The following is a 23,639-nucleotide window of genomic DNA, read 5'->3' as shown; positions in this document are numbered from 1 at the left end:
ATCATAAAAGAGGATTCAGTACTACGCATGAAGGCGATGACCTAGATGTTTGGCCCTTTTAAACAACGAACAGCGAACATCATTGTCACAGTCATCATCATCAGTAATAACCACACTTACACAAACATCAAGTCAGTCTATTTTTCATGTTGAAGGTCGATTTACAACATCTGTAACACATTCAACGTGCCTTCTCATTTGCAATGAAAAAATTGTACTCAGAAACATATTTCGTTCTCAAAACATTCAGGTATATAAAAGTAACCAAAATAAATTTATTAAAATTGTTATTTTTAATATTCATTTTATTTTTATTATATTTTTATTTTGTTATGAATTTTATTAAAATTTATATGTAGCCCAAGAGTGTTATTTGATATTGTTTGGTGTAAAGAAGAAAGGAGGTGAAATATTACTGTTATAGTGACGATTTTTGAAGTGGTTTACTAATATTTAGAATTTGTAAATCCCAAAATACCTGGCCAAACTCAGTGAAATATGGCGAAATATATATGTAATTAGATGCAAAAATTCCTAGAAAATGTTCACGAAGTTTCGTCACTAACCTGCGACAAACACTGTAGTAGAAATTTATCTTTGACATTTTTCGTAACATGACAATGTCGTGCGGGAATTTTGTATTCATCCACCATAAACTCCGCAAGAATTGTCTGTCACCGCTATATTGTATATGCAACTACTGAGTTTTGCTGGAAGAGAACTACGTTTACAGAAGACTTAATGAAACAATCTCAACTTTCATCGGATAACAACTTTATTGTGATTTCATAAAATGAATTTGGAGAAATTTATAAGTTTCGAACTATTATGATTATGACAAATACACCTGTAGATTACATTTACCTCCAAGGAGCCTTCGAGAGTTTCCTTATCGATATTGGTATGGTATTCTATGGAACACTGATATTACCTTTATATATTCCACAAAAACTAAGTCGGCCTAAATATCTTCTTCCTTTCAAAGGCAAGACTGAAATTCATAAAAACTCCCCAATTAACAGAGCAATGAGACTTTATAATAATATTCGTCCCTATGTTGATATTTTTAGTAGGCCCTATGACAAAAGCTACATTCACTTCGTCATACAACGCTGTGTTTCTCAACGGACATAAATGAAGAAATTTGAAACAAAAAATGAGTGAAGAAATTTGAAACAAAAAATGAGTGTAAACGTTGTAAATCATAGGCTTAGTATTCACTTTATTAGATCTTAACTGAAATACCCTGTTCTAGTAATTGTTTAATTATATTAAATCTTAATTAGTAATAATTAGTACTGAAATGTAAAATTAGATATATTACCGGTATCCTTCATGCTGTTTTTAATGAAACTTGTGTGTCACTGGAAATTAACTTTAATAATCTTCTAACTAATGTTTTTACGTCTAAATTAGAATTGCCCTGAACGTTGTATTTGGGACTCATGACTGTTACGTTTACAATTAATTAATTAATTAGTTAATTAATATTGAATAAGCATCTGTAAATGGAGTTTGTTAGTTGAATTTAGGTACTATTATCGTAAATATTGCTTGAGTCTGAGTCTTGATAAAGGAATATGATAAGCAGAAATGCGCAAGACAATAAGTGCATTCGGCGAATGATTTATTTGTGCTGCTGGACGCTGAGCCAATTGAAACTTTAGTCTTTCACACATTGTCAGAAACATCGAATATATTATATTCATATTGAAATCGAGATTTCTTCCAGATTTGCTTATTCATATTATTCAGTATAGTTGCGCTGAACTCATTATGAATATGCACATAATGGTTGATTGCAAGATTACTCGTTTGTCAATGTTGCTCACAAATGAGTTTGGTAATTATGTTCCATAGACAAAGAAAGTATATGCCTTCAGTTCCGATCAGGATATTAAAGCACCATATTTAAATAACAGAAATTACATTTACGCAACAAATAGATAAATATAAAGGTGGTGTTCTCGATAGAAAATCAAAACAGTCATTCAGTCTTAGCAAGCAGCTGAATCTTTCACCATACCTGATCCGAAATGGTCATTAATAGCTTCCTATTTGATTATTGTTTTCCAAACGCATGATTTATTCACACTCCAATGTTGTGTCTTCCCTCTTTGAAACTATTGCCCTATTTAATCCTGGTAATGATTGGGCATTTGACTTTAACACTATCTTTTCTCTCCAAAGTAGGCACTACGATTTTATGACTTTCTTGTTACTGTTGACAACTGAGGCTAAGTTTATGATATTCTTGTTGCTATACAATGTTAACAACAGAGGCTAAGTTCATGACTTTCTTGTTGCCATACGCTGTTAACAACAGAGGCTAAGTTCATGACTTTCTTGTTGCCATACGCTGTTAACAACAGAGGCTAAGTTCATGACTTTCTTGTTGCCATACCCTGTTAACAACAGAGGCTAAGTTCATGACTTTCTTGTTGCCATACGCTGTTAACAACAGAGGCCAAGTTCATGACTTTCTTGTTGCCATACGCTGTTAACAACAGAGGCTAAGTTCATGACTTTCTTGTTGCCATACGCTGTTAACAACAGAGGCTAAGTTCATGACTTTCTTGTTGCCATACGCTGTTAACAACAGAGGCTAAGTTCATGACTTTCTTGTTGCCATACGCTGTTAACAACAGAGGCTAAGTTCATGACTTTCTTGTTGCCATACGCTGTTAACAACAGAGGCTAAGTTCATGACTTTCTTGTTGCCATACGCTGTTAACAACAGAGGCTAAGTTCATGACTTTCTTGTTGCCATACGCTGTTAACAACAGAGGCTAAGTTCATGACTTCCTTGTTGCCATACGCTGTTAACATCAGAGGCTAAGTTCATGACTTTCTTGTTGCCGTACGCCGCTGACATCAGAGGCCAAGTTCATGACTTTCTTGTTGCCATACGCTGTTAACAACTGAGGCCATGTTCATGACTTTCTTGTTGCCATACGCCGCTGACATCAGAGGCCAAGTTCGCGACTTTCTTGTTGCCATACGCTGTTAACAACAGAGGATAAGTTCATGACTTTCTTGTTGCCGTACGCCGCTGACATCAGAGGCTAAGTTCATGACTTTCTTGTTGCCATACCCTCTTGACAACAGAGACGAAATTCATGGCTTTCCTGTTGCGATGCACGGTTGACAACCGAGGCTAAGTTCAATGGCACAGATATGACATTACACTATTTCTCTGAATGTGACAATATTTTGAAGTGATTTGTTCTACGGAATTAATGCATACCTGAAAATACACCAATGCATCGCATTTACCAATAAGGAACTTTCGAGAATTTCTTGATCGATATTGAAGCACTGCAAGAAGTTGCTCCTTTGCCTCCTCTTGTATTAATTTGCAGATTACCCGTCCATAACCAAGGAACAAACTTTCATCTGTATACTTTGAACGTAGAGCAGTGATATAGTACCACATTGAATGGTTGTTACCCCTATGTTATACAGAATTGTAAATATACTTTGTTTAAGGGAGGGAAAAATAATGACGAAGCAGGTTGCATTTCGTTTCAAGAATGGAAGAGGAACAGTTACGCCACCATTCATACTTTCAAGATTCCTTTATTAAGAGTCATAAATACATACAACTGCCGTTATAGGAAGCAATAATTAGTCAAGTAAACACTGTTCACCACTGAACTTCCCATTTTATAACAGCATCTACCGGGTACCTCGTGAACGTTCACTGTTGGGGGTTATTATACGTGCCTTGGATCACCAAGGGGCCGAGGTCAAATTCATTACCTGCGAAGCCCGTGCAGTACTACATATTACTAAATTACTACCGTGAGTACATCATTTCCACAAAACTTGTGAAGTTCTCGACTTTAAAGTACTGTACTGTTGATGTCCAGTCCACTCCAACAGAGTTGCTCATCCTTTGCTCTTGTGACATAGTTACTCTTCAAACTTCCGTTATTTGGGCCAAATTTTGCTCCTTTGTCTCCTCTCCTACCAAGCTACACATTTACCGTCCACAACCAAGCAACAAACTTTCATCTGTGTACTTTGCACTAATTAAGCATTCCGGTAAGTAAATTAAAGATTTAATTGTCATACATAATTCTGAATTAACTATGCGAATAATAATCTACTTATTTCGGAAAAGGAACCTTTTCAGGAGTTACAATACATGTATTCACGTCGAATGCCAGCTCTATGTGTAAGCCTCAAACAAAGCATTTAATATTCAGAATGGGAGTTAATCCCTGTCATTTTATCAGCAACAACAGAGCACCCACAAAAGAAACTTAACAGAGCGTGATACTTATTTATAGCCTCTCTGGAACGGAAATGAAATGTGAATTATATTATAGTAGACCGCCGTATACTCGACTAGCACGACCCACGTCACCAAAGATCCACATAATCCGGTAAGTTATCTATTCTCAGTTGTGTCGCTACAGGCAAACATTCAAGTTATCTTCACCGTAGAATAACAATATTGATGAAGAGCGAAGAGAGGTTGGCAACGCAACAGTCCCGTGTCTTCAACAGACATGCTTAAGGCTAGGAGCACTTACCTACAATTTTGAGGTATAAATAGCTAATGATTATTAGCCAACACACATCTCACTGGCTGCACTTAACTGAATACTACTCCACAGTAATGTGTGTTCTTCATGGACTAGAGTTGCAAAAATTATCAAAAGTTACAGGAATTCAAAGTTATGAGCTAATTTATTACTATCCATTGAAGCACATTTATTACACAGTTTTAAGCAGCTTTTAATGAAAACTATTTGACTTTATTCTCAGGTAATTCCGAACAATTTCTTGTCTTTAGTCAATATTCTGAAAAATACTGAACTTATTTCAGAAATGTTTAGACGTATGCCTACATAGATTATTGGGGAGTCAGCAGAGGTAATTGGACTGTAAGGTAGTACTTCAAATGTGATCTTTGGTTTACCTTTCCTTTAACATGTACTTGAATGTATGTATAACTGTTAGGTTCCTCAGTGTGCCGAAACTAATTTTGAGTCAGAAATTTATAAATTACCTGAAAAAACATAGAGTAACAGTATTGTACTTGAAAAGGTGATAAATTAATTTTTCATGTTTAATACTGTTACCATGTGTTTTCATTTCCAGGTAATTGATAAATATAATACTCAAAATTAGTTTCTGCAGGCTGAAGAACCTAATAGTTAATATATTCATAGGTATGTTAGTCAAAAATTAAGGAGTCAGAACAACTGAAAGAGTATAAATTGAATATATGAAATTAAACTGGTATATTCGATAAACCTCCCGTGCGAACCATGTGACCTTGCCGCGGTGGGGAGACTTGCGTGTCCCAATGAAGCAGATAGTCGAGCTGCAGGTGCAACCATATCGGATGGGTATCTGTTGAGAGACCAGACTAAGGAATGGTTCATCCAAAGGGGGCTAGCAGCCTTTCGGTAGTTGCAAGGGCGGCAGTCTAGATGATTGACTGATACGGCCTTGTAATAATACACAGCATGGCTTAGCTGTGTTGATACTGCTACACGGCTAAAAGCAACGGGAAACTACAGCCGTAACTACCTCCCGAGGACATGCAGCTCTCTCTGTATGAATGATGTACTGATGATAGCTTCTTCCCGGGTAAAATATTCCGGAGGTAAACTAGTCCCCCATTCGGATTTCCCGGTGGGGACTACACGAGAGGGGGCGATCATCAGGAAGATGGATACTGACATTCTGGGAGTCGGAGCGTGGAATGTTAGAAGTTCGAATCGTTGTGGTAGGTTAGAGAATCTGAAAAGGGAGATAGATAGACTAAAGTTAGATGTAGTTGGCATAAGTGAAGTACGTTGGCAGGAAGAACAGGATTTTTGGTCAGGCGACTACCGAATTATCAACACAAAATCAAACAGGGGAAATGCAGGAGTTGGTTTAATAATGAACAAGAAAATAGGACAGCGGGTAAGCTACTACGACCAGCATAGTGAAAGAATTATTGTCGTCTAGATAGACACCAAACCAATGCCCGCCACAATAGTGCAGGTCTATATTCCTACTAGTTCAGCGGATGATGAGGAATTCGAAGGAATATATGAAGAGATAGAAGATTTAATACAATATGTAAAAGGTGACGAGACCTGGAGGCACTGGAAGGTATCAAATAGACTGCAATATAATTAGGCAGAGATTCAGAAACCAGGTGTTGGATTGCAAAACTTTCGCAGGAGCAGACGTGGACTCTGACCACAACTTGTTGGTCATGAAATGCCATCTGAAGTTGAAGAAATTGAAGAAAGGAAAGAATGCAAAAAGATGGGATCTAGACAAGTTGAAAGAAAAGGGTGTGAGGGATTGTTTCAAGGAACATCTTGCACAAGGGTTAAATGAAAGGGCTGAAGAAAGCACAATAGAAGAAGAGTGGATATTCATGAAAGATGAAGTCCGTAGGGCTGCTGAAGAGATGTTAGGAATGAAGAAAAGATCAACTAAGAATCAGTGGATAACTCAGGAGATACTAGACCTGATTGATGAACGACGAAAATACAAGAATGCTAGAAATGAAGAGGGCAGAAAAGAATACAGGCGATTAAAAATCAAGTGAATAGAAAATGCAAGGTAACTAAGGAAGAATGGCTGAAGGAGAAGTGCAAGGATGTCAAAAGTTGTATGGTCCTGGGAAAGGTAGATGCCGCATACAGGAAAATCAAGGAAACCTTTGGAGAAAGGAAATCTGGGTGTATGAATACTAAGAGCTCAGATGGAAAGCCACTTCTAGGGAAAGAAGGCAAAGCAGAAAGATGGCAGGAGCATATCCAACAATTGTATCAAGGTAAAGGTGAAGATAATTTGGTTCTGGAAAATGAAGAATCTGTTGATGCTGATGAAATGGGAGACCCAATTTTGAGGTCAGAGTTTGACAGAGGTGTGAGTGACCTAAATAGGAACAAGGCACCTGAAATTGATGACATTCCCTCTGAATTACTGACTGTTTTAGGAGAAACCACCATGGCAAGGCTATACCATTTAGTGTGTAAGATGTATGAGACAGGAGAAGTCCCATCCGATTTTCGGAAGAATGTTGTTATACCTATTCCCAAGAAAGCCGGTGCTGACAGGTGTGAATACTACCGCACCATTAGTTTAGTATCACAAGCCTGAAAAATTTTAACACGTATTATTTACAGAAGAATGGAAAAACAATTTGAAGCTGAGTTGGGAGAAGATCAATTTGGCTTCAGAAGAAATGTAGGAACACCTGAAGCAATCCTGACTTCACGTCTGATCTTAGAGGAAAGAATCAAGAAGGACAAGCCCACATACATGGCGTTCGTAGATCTAGAAAAGGCATTCGATAATGTTGATTGCACCAAGCTGTTTAAGATTCTGAAGATGACAGGGATCAGATACCGAGAACGAAGAATTATCTACAATCTGTATAAAAATCAGTCTGCAGTGATAAGAATCGAGGGCTTTGCAAAAGAAGCAGCAATCCAGAAAGGAGTGAGGCAAGGCTGCAGTTTGTCCCCCTCCCTTTCAATGTTTACATAGAACAGGTAGTAAAGGAAATCAAAGAGGAATTTGGAAAGGGAATCACAGTCCAAGGAGAGGAAATCGAAACCTTGAGATTTGCCGATAATATTGTTATTTTATCTGAGACTGCAGAAGATCTCGAGAAGTTGCTGAATGGTATGGACGAAGTCTTGGGTAAGGAGTACAAGATGAAAATAAATAAGTCCAAAACAAAAGTAATGGATTGCAGTCGAACTAAGGCAGTGATGCAGGAAATATTAGATTGGGAAATGAAGTCTTAAAGGAATTACATTATCATTATAGACTGTTATGCCTTTCAGCGTTCAGTCTGAAAGACTCTGTGAATTTAATAAACGTCGCCACAATTCTCGATTTGCAACTAGTGTTGTGGCCTCATTTAGTTCTAAACCCCTTATCTTTAAATCGTTAGAAACCGAGCCTAACAATCGTCATCATGGTCTATCACTACGTCTCTTACCCTCCACAGCAGAGTCCATTATTCTCATAGGTAACCTATCCTCCTCCATTCGCCTCACATGACTCCACCACCGAAGCCGGTTTATGCGTACAGCTTCATCCATAGAGTTAATTCCTAAATTAGCCTTTATCTCCTCATTCCGAGTACCTTCCTGCCATTGCCCCAAGCTGTTTTTACCAGGAATCATTCTTGCTACTTTCATATCTGTTACTTCTAACTTATGAATAAGATATCCTGAGTCCACCCAGCTTTCGCTCCCGTAAAGCAAAGTTGGTCTGAAAACAGACCGATATAAAGATAGTTTCGTCTGGGAGCTGACTTCCTTCCAACAGAATACTGCTGATCGCAACTGCGAGCTCACTGCATTAGCTTTAGTACACCTTGATTCAATTTCACTTACTATTTTACCATCCTGGGAGACCACACAACCTAAATACTTGAAATTATCGACCTGTTCTAACTTTGTATCACCAATCTGACATTGAATTCTGTTGAATTTCTTACCTACTGACATCAATTTAGTTTTCGAAAGGCTAATTTTCATACCATACTCATTGCACCTATTTTCAAGATCCAAGATATAAGACTGCAGACTTTCGGCACAGTCTGCCATTAAGACCAAGTCGTCAGCATAGGACAGACTGCTTACTACATTTCCACGTAACTGAATCACTCCCTGTTATTTTATACCTTTCAGCAGATGATCCATGTAAACTACGAACAGCAAAGGTGAAAGATTTCAGCGTTGTCTAACCCCTGTAAGTACCCTGAACCAAGAACTCATTCTGCCATCAATTTTCACTGAAGCCCAATTGTCAACATAAATGCCTTTGATTGATTTTAATAATCTACCTTTAATTCCATAGTCCCCCAGTATAGTGAACATCTTTTCCCTCAGTACCCTGTCATATGCTTTCTGTAGATCTACGAAACATAAACACAACTGTCTATTCCTCCCGTAGCATTTTTCAATTACATGGCGCATACTGAAAATCTGATCCTGACAGCCTCTCTGTGGTCTCAAACCACACTGGCTTTCATCCAACTTCCTCTCAACGACTGATCGCACCCTCCCTTCCGAGATGCCAGTGAATACTTTGCCCGGTATACTAATCAATGAGATACCTCGATAGTTGTTGCAATCCTTCCTGTTCCCTTGCTTATAGATAGGTGTAATTACTGCTTTTGTCCAATCTGAAGGTACCTTATCAACACTCCACGCTAATTTCACTACTCTATGAAGCCATTTCATCCCTACCTTCCCACTATACTTCACCATTTCAGGTCTAATTTCATCTATTCCTGCTGCCTTATGACAATGGAGTTTATTTACCATCCTTTCCACTTCCTCAAGCATAATTTCACCAACATCATTTTCCTCCTCCCCATGAGCTTTGCTGTTCGCAACACCACCAGGATTATTTCCTTTTACTGTACATTAAGAAGATGTTCAAAACATTCCCTCCACCTCTCCAGTGATTCCCTGGGATCTATTATGAGTTCACCTGAATTACTCAATACACTGTTCATTTCCTTTTTCCCTCCCTTTCTAAGATTCTTTATTACTGTCCAGAAAGGTTTCCCTGCTGCTTGACCTAGCCTTTCCAGGTTATTACCAACATCTTCCCATGACTTCTTTTTGGATTCAACAACTATTTGTTTCGCTCTGTTTCTTTCATCTACGTACAAATCCCGGTCTGCCTCGGCCCTTGTTTGGAGCCATTTCTGATAAGCCTTCTTTTTACGTTTACAGGCTGCTCTCACTTCATCATACCACCAGGATGTTCGCCTTTCCCCATCTTTACACACAGTTGTTCCTAGGCATTCCCTTGCCATTTCTACTACAGCATCCCTGTATGCCTCCCATTCACTTTCTATATTCTGAACCTGCTTACTGTCTACTGTTCGAAACTTCTCACTAATCATATCCATGTACTTCTGTCTAATTTCCTCGTCCTGGAGACTTTCTACCCTTAAAAGAAGTAGATGAATATTGTTACTTGGGTAGTAAAATAACTAACGATGGCAGAAGTAAGGAGGACATAAAATGCAGACTAGCACAAGCAAGGAAGAGCTTTCTTAAGAAAAGAAATTTGCTCACTTCAAACATTGATATAGGAATTAGAAAGATGTTTTTGAAGACTTTCGTGTGGAGCGTGGCATTGTATGGAAGTGAAACATGGACGATAACTAGCTCAGAAATAAAGAACATAGAAGCTTTTGAAATGTGGTGTTACAGAAGAATGCTGAAGGTGAGATGGATAGATCGAATCACGAATGAAGAGATACTGAATCGAATTGGTGAGAGGAGATCCATTTGGCTAAATTTGACGAGAAGAGATAGAATGATAGCACACATCTTAAGACACCCAGGACTTGTTCAGTTGGTTTTTGAAGGAAGTGTAGGTAGTAAGAACGGTAGGGGTAGGCCAAGGTATGAATATGACAAGCATATTAGAGCAGATGTAGGATGCAATAGTTACGTAGAAATGAAAAAGTTAGCACAGGATGGGGTGGCATGGAAGGCTGCATCAAACCAGTCTATGGACTGATGACTCAAACAACAACATTCGAAAAAGTTTCAATGAATATCTATTTGATTTTGACACATTGTCATTACAAGGTTAAAGACGTTTCAATGAATATGAGAGAAATGTTCCATGATATATGGTTTGTGTTTCCAGATGACGTTTATTGTTTAAATGGAACAATTCCTTCCACACCTACAATCACAGTACATTTTGCGAACAAGACCAGAAGCCAAACAATTAGTCCCCGTGTGATTTGTACTAGTTGATCGTAGATAATTACGTCATAAAATTCAAGGTTTCTACATATTCATGCCCCCTTATTACAAAAGGATGTTCAGTTTAACTAAATTACTACACTACATTAATTTAGGGAGTGTAGGTATAGCACCACTTACCTGAAGCACTGAAGGAAGTTGCGCTAAGTCCCTCATGAAGAGGTAACTGGGATAACCGTGAAATGAAACACACAAAAATGAAGTCATCTCCTTACAGGCCATGAAGGCCCAAGGAGGGGTGAAAAGTAAAGGCTTCCACTATCCGTAACCTCGGCACTTGGTGGGAGAGAGTGGTAAGCTCTACGCCCGGCTGCCTTTGCCCCCAAAAATTAACCTGGTACTCATTATTCAATGAAAGACATATAGGATAGAAATAATCGGCCATCGTGCTGGCTCTAAGAAACGCATGGTCTTATATCCGAGGAATTCTAAACCGTCTTCAACCTACATCCAATGTGGACCAGGGAAGAATAATATTTAAAAGCCAACAACCCGTTAAGGAGAAATATAGCCTGGAATGAACTGAGTTAACCGAACTGATGATCGATGTATTATGACATCAACATAACATAGGATGTGATTTAGGATCTCCAGGTGATATATAACAATTTCATGGCTGCCCTCATAGGATCAGACACCTTCTTGAGGACCCACCAGTACACCCGTTACAATGTGATATAAATTGTAGTGGTTTCTCATTTTCTTGCAAATCAATCTATGTACTTCGACATACGTATGTTCTGTCTCTCAAAGCTACCTGCGAATCAAGGAAGCTTTGAAATTATTTAAGGTAATCAAACTTACTTTCAAAGCAATTTAGTTCAGGTAACCGCTTAAGGGACCGAGACATATTGTATTTGAAGTTTAACAGAATATTTCGCCCGTGTCTGTATAAATCTCTTGTGCATACTTCAAGAGGAAGTTGCAATTAATATTCCATCGGAATATTACCTCAGCGTGCTTTGGAATAATGATGGACATGTAACATAGATAAGAGATGTTGTCAGTGCTGTACAAAAGGACATTCTTGAAAAAGGATATTTTATTAAATTTAATACGATTACTTCAGTTCAAATTCAATTGCATCTTATTATTATTATTATTATTATTATTATTATTATTATTATTAGTATTATTATTATTATTGTCGTTGTTATTATTATTAAGAAACGCATTGGAATTCGGAGATGCCCCTTTACAGTGGTATAGCAGCCAAATTTAGAACATGAATTAAGTAACAATAAACATAGCAAACAATTGCGGAGAAAGACAATATTACATTGAATTATATGAAAACAAGAAATTTCATGATAGCGAAAGAATAATAAACAAGAAATGCATTAAAATGAGGAATAAAAACTATATGACAATTATAATTAATTATGAGTAGCCTAGTGTTACGCAGTAATTAGAAACCGTGCCATGGAAATTTTCAGGAAGTAACTAGAAATTCATCCAAGAGTTAAAGAAATGTTATTAATCATGAACTACGTTGCATTCAGTCACTGATTTAAGGTATTATCCATTATTTCAAATGAAAAAATTTTGAAATCCGAAGATGCCAATTCTCGCAGAATTAATTCCTTAGTAAATGTTTCTATTCTAGAAAAGTGTATTGTTATATATTATTGCACATATGTTTCATTAATCACCGGAAACATTCAGCGAGACAGAATAAATGGAGTGTAGTATCATTTTAAATATATAAAAGGAAAAAACAAATAACCAGAAAATTCTAATGAATGAACTGAATTTTAAGCAATTCATAGCATCAAAGAAATTTATTTGAAATACTAAACTTCAAATTCCTTTCCTGGGAAGGAATTATTGATATTATTTTCTGTAAACAAAAAATACTTAAGTTTTGCAATATAAGGATAAGATAAAGTTTGGTGGTTTGATCAGCTGGAATATATTTCGTACACTAGGGCATGGCAGGGCAGGAATGGACAAGATATCAGATATTCGTGTGGACTCACAAGGAGATATACAGTAAGGAATGAGACAATCAGAGGAATACTAGGTGCAGCCTAAATGGTTTACTGTTGAGCGGCGTGATAGTGTTGTGAATTTCTGCCAGAAAAGTGGTGAGATATGTAAAATACCTTGCTTTCGACTTCAACTACATAAAATATCACGCATTCTGACTAACACGTAACGAACGTGGTACGCTGAAGCCTATCGTTGAGCTCACACATTCAGTATCATTACATTCATTAGCCTTCCTTCCTTACCGTCATGCACATGTAGCGTAGCCAACCGGGACAATATTTTAGCAGGGCTTGCAGGGCAAGACGGTGTATAATAAGATAATGTATGTTACATGTCCAGGCGTTCGAAAAAGAAGAATAACTGGGTGATATTGTGCAAATTCCTCGCAGCTACACTTCCCTCACAAACGAATGAACCAATAGACATATCGATAAGGAATAAAATTAAGTCTGAGAAAATATTAAATTCTACGAACATGCAATGCCATGCGTTCATTCTTTCTTTCAGTAAGTATTCAATCTTACACTGAAACAATATGCACTGGCATACGCATTTTCTCCATCGCAAGTCAATGACCAAGTCAATCCACTGGGATATGACGAGCCGCATGCAGATTCCACCACTCCAATCAAGGGGGATCAGTTTGAGTTGAAGTGTCAACTCGAAAATCATCAGACAAATTCTGGGGCTGTACCGTATTTAAGGCCATGGCCGCTTCCTTTCCACGCGTAGCCCTTCCCTGTCTCATCGTAGCCATAATTCCTATCTGTGTCGGTGCGACGTAAAACAAAGTGTAAAAAAAATATTCTAGTATTTTGCTTTACGTCGCACCGACACAGATAGGTCTTATGGCGACGATGGGACGGGAAAGGCCTACGAATGAGATGGAAGCGGCCGTGGCCTTAATTAAGGTGTGAAAATGGCGAACTACGGAAAACCGTCTTCAGGGCTGCCGACAGTGGGATTCGAAACCACTATCGCCCGGGTGCGAGCTCGCAGCTGCGCGGCCCTAACTCCACGGCTAGCTCAGCCGGTACAATTAAATAGAAGGACGGCATGATCATGCAATTAAAAGTTATTTAATATTTTAATACACACTAAGGAACTTACAGACACTGAAGAGGCTGCCAAACTGACGAATGCGTGCGGCATACCGGTGAATTATAACTCAGTGTCCACGACCTTGGCAAAAACATTATACCCCTACTACCCTTCCCCACAGCACATGCAAAGTCTCCACTACTTGCTGTAGCACTATACAAATCGGTTAGCCGCGACGAACGGCATTTGGTGCTAATTTCCGCCAAAAATTATGTTAATAATTAAGGAAAATAAAGGAAAGAATTAGCAGATAAGACAAAAAGGCTTGTACATACAACGTTTCTTTTACAAATAATTCGCTGTGAGCTTGCATCCGGGAGATCGTGGGTTCGAATCCCACTGTGGGCAGCCCTGAAGATGGTTTTCCGTGGCTTCCCATTTTCACACCAGGCAAATGCTGTTGCTGTACCTTAATTAAGGCCACGGACGCTTCCTTCCAACTCCTAGGCCTTTCCTATCCCATCGTCGCCATAAGACCTATCTGTGACGGTGCGACGTAAAGCAATTAGCAAAACAAATAATAATTCCTAGTTCCAGGTGGCTAAAGTGAATATGTAATGTTTACTCCACAAAGTGGCGAGGGACGGGGGCGACTTTCCCTTCACGCCCCACCCCCTAATCGCCGCTACTGTTTGTTAACACGCCAAAGATGCAGAAAAGGAAATTTAATCACTTATTAATTTAGACACGTGTAGACATTCAACTCGATAAAATAGATGATTGCATGGAACAAAAACGAATACTGTTCGGCGAAATATGTGTGTAGAAGTCGTACGTCTGTTTGGAGCTTCTGTTGCATTCCGACTAGGTTGTCCAGTTTAAAATAATGTCTATTTATTCACTGCTGATGATCACACTAGCCATTGCCGATATGCAGACAGCAAATATAGTGCGGCTGTACCATACACCACCCTAGAACTATACGGTTGAAAACGATGTTTACGAATGCAACGGATGCACTCGACCGGCCGCGCTGAGTAACCTGCTGCGAGTGTGACTCTGTTTCTTATCTCTTCATATTCTGACGTAACCTGCCCGCTGGCAGTAGTTCCCCTGTTAAAATCAGTTGGTAGACACCCCACACATCACTTATGCATGCAGGACATTTACAAGTAGAAAGTACGGCGTCCGTGAGCCACCTGGTATATATTAGCCTTGGCACATAGTTTGGTTAGCCAGGCAAAACTAATGTCTTTCAATTTTGGAATTTCTATCCATTAGATTTTCCATTCTACAAGTGTTTTGACGAACTAAACCCTCTTCCTCTGCAATGAAACGGCTTTAGTCTAGTCCTAAACTGAAAATTCGAATGAATTTTTAAGCCCAAAAATAACCATGAAGACATTTTCAAGAAAACCATTTACTTACTTTATAGGTGTATTGTAAACACTGTGGGTAGTGTAATATTATACATAAAATCTACCCTACTGTTGGAATGTAATTTTAATATTTAAAAAATATTATATTTCACTGATCTAAATATTAACTTTTTGTACCAAATTAAGTGTAAATATCACTTAGTGACTTCCAATTAAAATGAAATTCAAAATGAGTGAATAAACAAAGAAATGACGATAATGACAATAATAAAAATAATATATAATTTGCCATAAGTGCAGGTAAATGGGCGTGAGAGGTTACCATAGGATCTCTCAATTTAGAATATTAATGGAAACCTACAACCTGTTTTCCAGTCAATGACCGGGTCAGGGATGGGATGAATGAAGCCCCCAACGTGCGGCGAAGATAGGAATTGTGCCGGTTGCCGAGGCTTGACGCACTCCTCTGGGGCAATAATTAATGGCTGACAGATGAGATGAAATGATAGTGGAGAGTGTTGCTGGAATGAAAGATGACAGGGAAAACCGGAGTACCCGGAGAAAATCCTGTCCCGCCTCCGCTTTGTCCAGCACAAATCTACCATGGAGTGACCGGGGTTTGAACCACGGTATCCAGCGGTGAGAGGCCGGCGCGCTGCAGCCTGAGCCACGGAGGCTACAATATTAATAACAACTAATATTAAATGGTAGAACATAAATGTCAGGTCATGTTCATAGAGCTGAAAACCTGGTTCTGTTGATTGGGCCTTACCTAACCCCTGAAAAAGAATAAGTGCCTAAAAACTGCACGTAGATTCTCCAATAACTTTTCCACTAACTGAAAATAAACCACCTGTATTCAGATCTATCCAATATCTGTACATAAGCACTTCCTCACTACACAATACATATAAGATAGCAACCAAAAGCAAACCAAACCCCATGGCGCGATAGCCCCGAAGGGCCATGGCTTACCAAGCGACCGCTGCTCAGTCCATAAGCCTGCAGATTACGAGGTGTCGTGTGGTCAGCAAAACGGATCCTCTCGGCCGTTGTTGTTGGCTTTCTAGACCGGGGTCGCCATCTCACCTTCAGATAGCTCCTCAATAGTAATCACGTCGGCTAAGTTCACCTCAAACCAGCCCTCAGATGCAGGTAAAAATCCCTGACCTGGCCGGGAATGGAACCCAGGGCCTCAGGGTAAGAGGGAGACACGCTACCCCTACATCGGGCTGCCAACATAAGATAGCAACACACTCAATATTTACAACTGCTGGAAGACTCCCTTTATACATTCAACAATCCTAGTATAAAAGAAAAGGAGTGAGAAAACGACTGTGAGGACTCCACTACCATTTGTAGTGGGCCCGATGTCCTATAGCTACACAACATATATTTAGATAATTGCCCTTCCCTGTCTCTGTATATCAACACAAATTGCCTGCTATCGCCATCAACAAAAGGCATATCACTTTGATTTTGTACCTCTTCTTTCACTGATACCAATACTACCGAGCTCGATAGCTGCAGGCGCTTAAGTGAGGCCAATATCCAGTATTCGGGGGATAGTAGGTTCGAACGCCACTGTCGGCAGCCCTGAAGATGGTTTTCCGTGGTTTCCCATTTTAATACCAGGCAAATGCTGGGGCTGTATCTTAATGAAGGCCACGGCCGCTTCCTTCCCACTCCTAGCCCTTTCCTGTCCCATCGTCGCAATAAGACCTATCTGTGTCAGTGCGATGTAAAGCAACTAGCAAAAAATGAAGGAAAAGATACCAATACTCGGTTTAGAGACACTTTCGTTTTGCACAAACACACGCTGTTAGTCCGTGTCTTGAAACCGGGACATAGATTAACGAAAGTTGCCATAAGATCTGAGTACCATGATCAGTACCTTAGCAAAAGAGTTGCATAAATATTAACAACCAAACAACACTGCTCCGTTCGTCCATAATCAAACGCACATTCGTTACTGTTCAGTCATGTTCAAGAGTCATCGTAGTAATTCCTCGATCGCGTTCTCCAAATGTATCTCAGACCTCTCCTTCAAACTACCTCCCCGATATCGAAGTTCCTGCCGGCCCTTCTGTCCAATCATGAGCGAGATATATCCAGTGCTCTGGTAACATTGGTAACACGTGTCTATAACTCGACCACGCCCGCCGAGGCTTGGACTCTCTGTGTGACTTACTAAAGTTTCCCTCTGATATTTTCCAAACCTATAAATAGGTGCGTGTTTTCCAACTGCCTGTACAAAACAAATTACTTATATCTAACACGGAGACCTTCCAGCTTCGACTATTCTGACCTTAATACAACAGTAAAATAATAGTAAAAAAAACAATAATAATAATAATAATAATAATAATAATAATAATAATAATAATAATAATAATAATAGCAGTAAGAATGATGACAATAACATTAATAACAGTAATAATAATAAATCCAGCGTCGGGATGTGATATGTACCGTCATAGTGGAGTAGGAGCTCCAGCACAGGAGACAGAATTCCCCCACACCCGCTACACACAGTATTACATTGTGGCCATATGCCAGAGGCGTGTGTTACGAACGAGCCATAACATTCCATTCCTCTATGCCCAATCATACAAGTTTTGTGTATTCATTGCTAAATGATGCGACGCGACCTATCACCATGAAATCCGACCAGAGATACAATCTCGCCAAATGCTTCCCGGACATTAAACTTCAATAAGCATCCTTGTGGTGCAAAATATTGTTTCCTACAACTGGAAGCCTGTTATCCGCTATGATGTCTGTTGAACTAAATACACGCACTGCATTACTGAACGATCTATCGGAACTAGCCCCCATGACAGGCTTTACTGCACTCCTCACACATAGCAGAGCTTAGCCTGATAACCTTCTTAAACTGTTTCAACAATTATTTTGGCTTTATTGAACGTTAACAGGAATAGCGAACTGGGATTTTCCAATTCAAGCGTAAGTTTATACAGAGTATTTAAAACACTTGGCTGATATTTCTGACCGTGAGTTTAAGAAAACGGCGGAACCGATTGACATCGTAAAGCCTTCGGACGATAGCTATTGGCCTGTAGCTTTGCAGAGAGTCTTTAAAAGCAAAAAATCACGCCGTATATTTTTAAATTATTAATGTGAAGTCTGTAGCATTCTGTTTGGCCAAAGCGCTGGACAGTACTTTAAGGGTGTCGTAAACGTGACAGCACTAATGCATGTGGTACTATGCAGGAGGAGGAAGGGGGCAAGCACGCATGCGCAGTCGGACGTCTTCCTTGTCAGCTGTACTTCGTGGACAGGAATAGCCACTGTTTTGCCGCCCATTGGTTGAACAGTGCACGTTACATTCAAAATTCCTCTCAATTTGAATAAGAGTTCGGTGTCTGGATTAAAATTAAATTCCAAAACAGCTGACGATATTCGATTAGCGCGGTTCAATATGGGGATAAAGCCCCAATGCCAAAGGGACATTCATTAACGTGTGTGTATCGTCTTCTAAAATAGGCCATTGGTAACGACATTCCTTTCCTTGTGGGGGAAAATTATTCTTCTTGGAGGATGTTTCGTAAGGATTTCGCCTGTTTTGCCACTTGCCTATCGCCAAACAATTATTTATTTATAATTGTATTAAATACTCTCGTCTTTGTCCGACTCATACGCTGAATGGTCAGCGTTGATGTCTTCGGGTCAGAGGACCCTGGGTTCGATTCCCTGCCGGGTCGGGGATTTTAATCTCGTGTGATTAATTCTTCTGGCTCAGGGACTGGGTATTTGTGTTTGTCCGAACATTCTCCTCTTCATTTTCAGATAACACACCACACTAACAACCACCACCGAAATACGCAATAGTGATTATCTCCCTCGACGTAGAATTGGCGTCATGAAAGGCATCCGGCCGTAAAACAGGTTGAAATCCACATATGCGACACAGTTCGCACCCACGACCCCACAGGTGTGGGAAAAGCGGTAGAAAAAGAAGAAGAAAAATAAGTCTCTCCTCTTTGACCCTTCTTCAAAATACGCGGCTTACATAAAAATATGCAACCAAAATCACAAAAAATGGAATTCGCTGATTTTTAGCAAGGAATCAGTAACGGTGTAGAAGGTGACGGATCAAATGTTACTGAACTACCAGCCAGAATTTTAGCACAAGATGATATCGTAATTGAGATTTATATTCAAACGTCCACTTCTGTGAAGGATGTCATCATTTTCTCGAACGTAACCATTCTTAATTATTTTGAAAGTCACTGGACTTAACCCGGTAGTTCAAAACCGTACACTAGCAGCTTAACACTGAAGATGAAAGCTAGCAATTTCAATCTCCTGCATACTTCTTGAATTCCTTGGAATGAATGGTTTGCCTACATCTGATAAAACACGTCCATTTTCTTTCAAGAGGGATCAATTTCCAATTCACTTGGCATTTTGTATCACGATCAATATACCTCAAGGGACTGATGCTTTCTACTTATCTCAGCCAGCCTTCAGTCATGGCCAGTTAATGTTGCAATGTCAAGACATCGATATTTTAAAATTGCAGTAGAGGCAATGCACCGAGCAATTGGTTTTGTGGTTTGTTTCACGTAGCTGTCAGCTTGCATTCGGGAGATAGTACGTTCAAACCCAACTGTCGGTAGCCCTAAAGATGATTTTCGGTGGTTTCCCACTTTCACATCAGACAAATGGTGGGACTGTATCTTAATTAGGTCCACAGCAGCTTCCCTCCCACTCTTGGCCATTTTCAATCCCAACATCACCGTAAACCTACCTGTGACGGTGCGACGTAAAGAACTTTGCAAAGAAATAAAGAACAAGGAATGTCGTATATAAGAAAATCCTTCATCGTCATGTCTTGACGGGTTTCAGCTTGATAAATTTATGTCAGTTTTGTGTGAAAGAAACTCATAAGAATGATACGTAATATGTCCGCAGTTTACACAATTAGGGCCTATACCACACAATTCGTTTAAATGAGAATGATTTAGTCGTCATGTCCGGAGTTTGAACTCGAAGCTCGGCTCCTGGATTATCGAAATCATTAAGTTTATTTTGCTACGTGTGTAATCTCACTTTCCGGTACCATGGTGTAGAGGTAGCATTCCTGCCTCTTACCCACAGGCCCCGGGTTCCATTCCCGGGCCAGTCAGGGATTTTACCTGCATCTGAGGGCTGGTTCGAGGTCCACTAAGCCTACATGATTAGAATTGAGGAGCTAACTGACGGTGAGATAGCGGCCCCGGTGTAGAAAGCCAAGAATAATGGCCGAGAAGATTCGTCGTGCTGACCACACGACACCTCGTAATCTGCAGGCCTTCAGGCTGAGCAGCGGTCGCTTCGTAGGCCAAGGCCCTTCAGCGCTGTAGTGCCATGAGGTTAGGTTAGGTGTAATGTCACTTAATTCATGCAGATCTTTGGCGGCGTTGGGGTAGAACTAGGGAGATTGCGGCCGTGGTTTTAAATATGGTACATTCCCCGACTTTTACCCAGCTTGAAAATGAGAATACAACGACAATCATGTACAGCCCTACCCACGATTGGGTTCCAGCTCGCCGTCTCCTTAATAAGTGCATATAGTTGCACAACAAACACCGCGGTGCCAATAGTAATGTTATTGCTTTTATTTCACACTAACTACTTTTAAGCTTTTCGGAGATGGCATGACTGTCCCGCAGGAATAGTTTTACGTGCCGGTAATCTAACAGGCGCATTTGAGCGTCTTCAAACACCATCGGACTGTGTCACGATCAAACTCAGCAACAAGATTTGAGAAGGGAATTGGTTTACTGTCTCAGCTGCTCATCCCGGCGCGTTGTAACCAACTCTCTCTATGAAAGCATGAAGTACTAATGAAGTACTTAGAAAGGGAGGATCAACCGCGTCAAGTCGAAACTCCAACACAGTTATTTCTCAGTTATGACATTTGCGAACAGAAGCCTGCACGGAAAACTTCAGTTACGAAAGCACAGCGGAAGTTGCCTAAAGGCTCCTGAAAACTGTCGTTCTGAGTAAAAGACAGCCCTCAATACAGGCGGTGAGCAGTGCTCAGCTTCTGGCTGGCTTCCTGAAGCCTTCATCATGTCAATTTATGAGACTTGAGCGTCTGGAGACAAATGTATAAAGAGCTTTTACTTTCCTAACTGAATTTGGCCATATGTTAAGAAGTGAACATTGAGATTTCGAAATCTCGCTGCATTCCTGGCTGCAAAGGTAAAAGTCATATTTTCCTGATACATAGAAACATGAACAATTATATAATAATATTATTTCTTAATGCTGTCTTCAATTGCTATTGTCAGGGAGTCTGAATTTTATCCCTGAGATTTCTGTAACATGCAGACAGCCATTTAACTTCCACGAGCGACGCAGGTCTCAGCCGAGATCAAACGCGCTGTATTTGAAATTGAGCGACAAAAATTTATCGACCATGCCACTGAGGTTAGTAATTGATGTTGATTTTACATATCTTCTTCACAATCGGATGTCCCAAATAATGTGCAAACTGTTTGCTCAGTCATTCTCTTCTATACTGACAGCTCCTACCTTCTTCCAAAACTGTTCACGAAGTTACTTCAGGTGGGGATTATTCCCATCGTGTTGAACATACCTTATGTTATGCATCAAAGATAACTGTCTTCTATTAGCAGATGACATAATATTTTCCGAAAACTTCAACTTCATCTTCGACTCTGGGACATGCCTAGGCTCTTTCTCTGTCACCACTGAGGAGGAAATGAAAGCTCTGAATGACTTACAGCTTAGGACCTGGCCTACTTCCACCAAACGTCCTAGTATTTTCCCATTGCGTCCTCCAAGGGCCTTCATGGCCTGTACGGAGGTGACTTTGCTTTGCTTTTGCTTTGTCGTGTCAGTGTGACGTAACACCTCTAGCAAAAGAAACCTGTTTCTGTACATTGTAATATTTTCCAAAAACTGAATTTTACAAAGACTGCGTAGTACGGGAGACAGTTTAAAAGCTGCCAAGACATGGTGCTTGTCGAATGATACGAAGCTAAACATGGACAAAATACACTTGTAGTACCTAGTCTCGCACACGGACACCGTTATATTTTGAATATTCATTAAATGACTACGCTCCTCTGATGTGCGAAATTATGGAATCTTCTAAATTTGACTTAAATCCAGATGAGGACATTCCTTCTCTATGTGATAAAGTCTCCAAGTGCCTTTGTCTACTTCTGAGCACACCAAAACGTCTATGTAACCTACAAATACTCATACCTTTGTAATGTGCTCACGTGCTGCTTACCCTCTCGTACTGTTCTATGGTATGTCATTGTCGTCGCTGTCGTCGTCGTCCCTGCCAACTTACACCACGTCGTGAGCTTCAAGCTGCATAGAATAGGTTTGTGCGGTTTGGCGGAATTCACTTGGTTTGCCGCTACAGAGTAGCCCCACTCGCACAGGTACATAATCAACTTGGCCTTCGCCCTCTGGATACGAGGAGGAACATCTAAGATGTTTTCTTCTTGTACAAGATTATCTGGCAGCCTAAATTGACTGTCCGGCATTTCTAGAGAATACGCACGTCCGCCAGGCGTGTCAAACAGTGCTCGCAATAAAGGCGGCCATACACGAGCGGGATTTCCTCAAGGTTCGGCGTGAACAGTCCAATCAGTGAGGAATTCCTCAACGTGTGTGGTGGCGTCCTTGAGGCCGCGCTGGGTGCGAGAGATCCAAAAATCCCGAACGTAATTCAATTCTTTTCCGCCTTGAGGCCAGGCAGGCCGGATTTTACCCGTTTCTTGCTACGTGTATGTGTTGACGGCAGTAGGCCTTGAGGATTTGGGAAGTGAAGTGATTGTCGGGAGTGTCCTATATCGTCATGTCTCGAGAACATTTAACAGAATTTATACAAATATACCAGAATGATCCTTTCTTGTGGCAAGTAAGTTCAAAAATTATCATGATGAAAATTATTTGCAACACCACGTGAACAACCAGTCAACCTGGAGTTGAACATTGAGAAAATCCCGAAGGCCTTTTCCTTGAGGATTTCCTTGAGGATATCCTCTCCGTGTGTGGGAGAGGGTTTGGTTGAGGAAATCCCCAAGGAAATCCCGGAGGCACGGACTAGAATTTACCTCACACGCTTGCGGGCAGAACTGCTCTCTAGCCGGGAGGGAGGGTAGTTGAACTGGCAGTAACTTCGCTCACAGCAGGGATGAGTAAACCACATCTCTTCGTGCCACATGAAACAAAAGAACGATGCAAGACGAGAGTAGTAAGAGGAAAAGGTACGGTAGATTTGACCCGGAATGGTCGCACCGTTTCCTACGCCGTGAAAATGGAGGAGAAGCTCAGTGTTCAGTGTGTAGAAAGCATGCCGTCTTCAAAAGTTTAATGTTAGGTGTCATTATGAGCTGTATCATGTACATCAGTAAAGTGGTATTACTGGTGATGTGAAGCTGAAATTAATATC

This window comes from Anabrus simplex, chromosome 2 (genome assembly GCF_040414725.1).
Source record: "Anabrus simplex isolate iqAnaSimp1 chromosome 2, ASM4041472v1, whole genome shotgun sequence".
Lineage (NCBI taxonomy): Eukaryota > Metazoa > Arthropoda > Insecta > Orthoptera > Tettigoniidae > Anabrus > Anabrus simplex.
The sequence above is the reverse complement of the archived record's forward strand: the minus strand, read 5'-3'. Positions refer to the sequence as shown.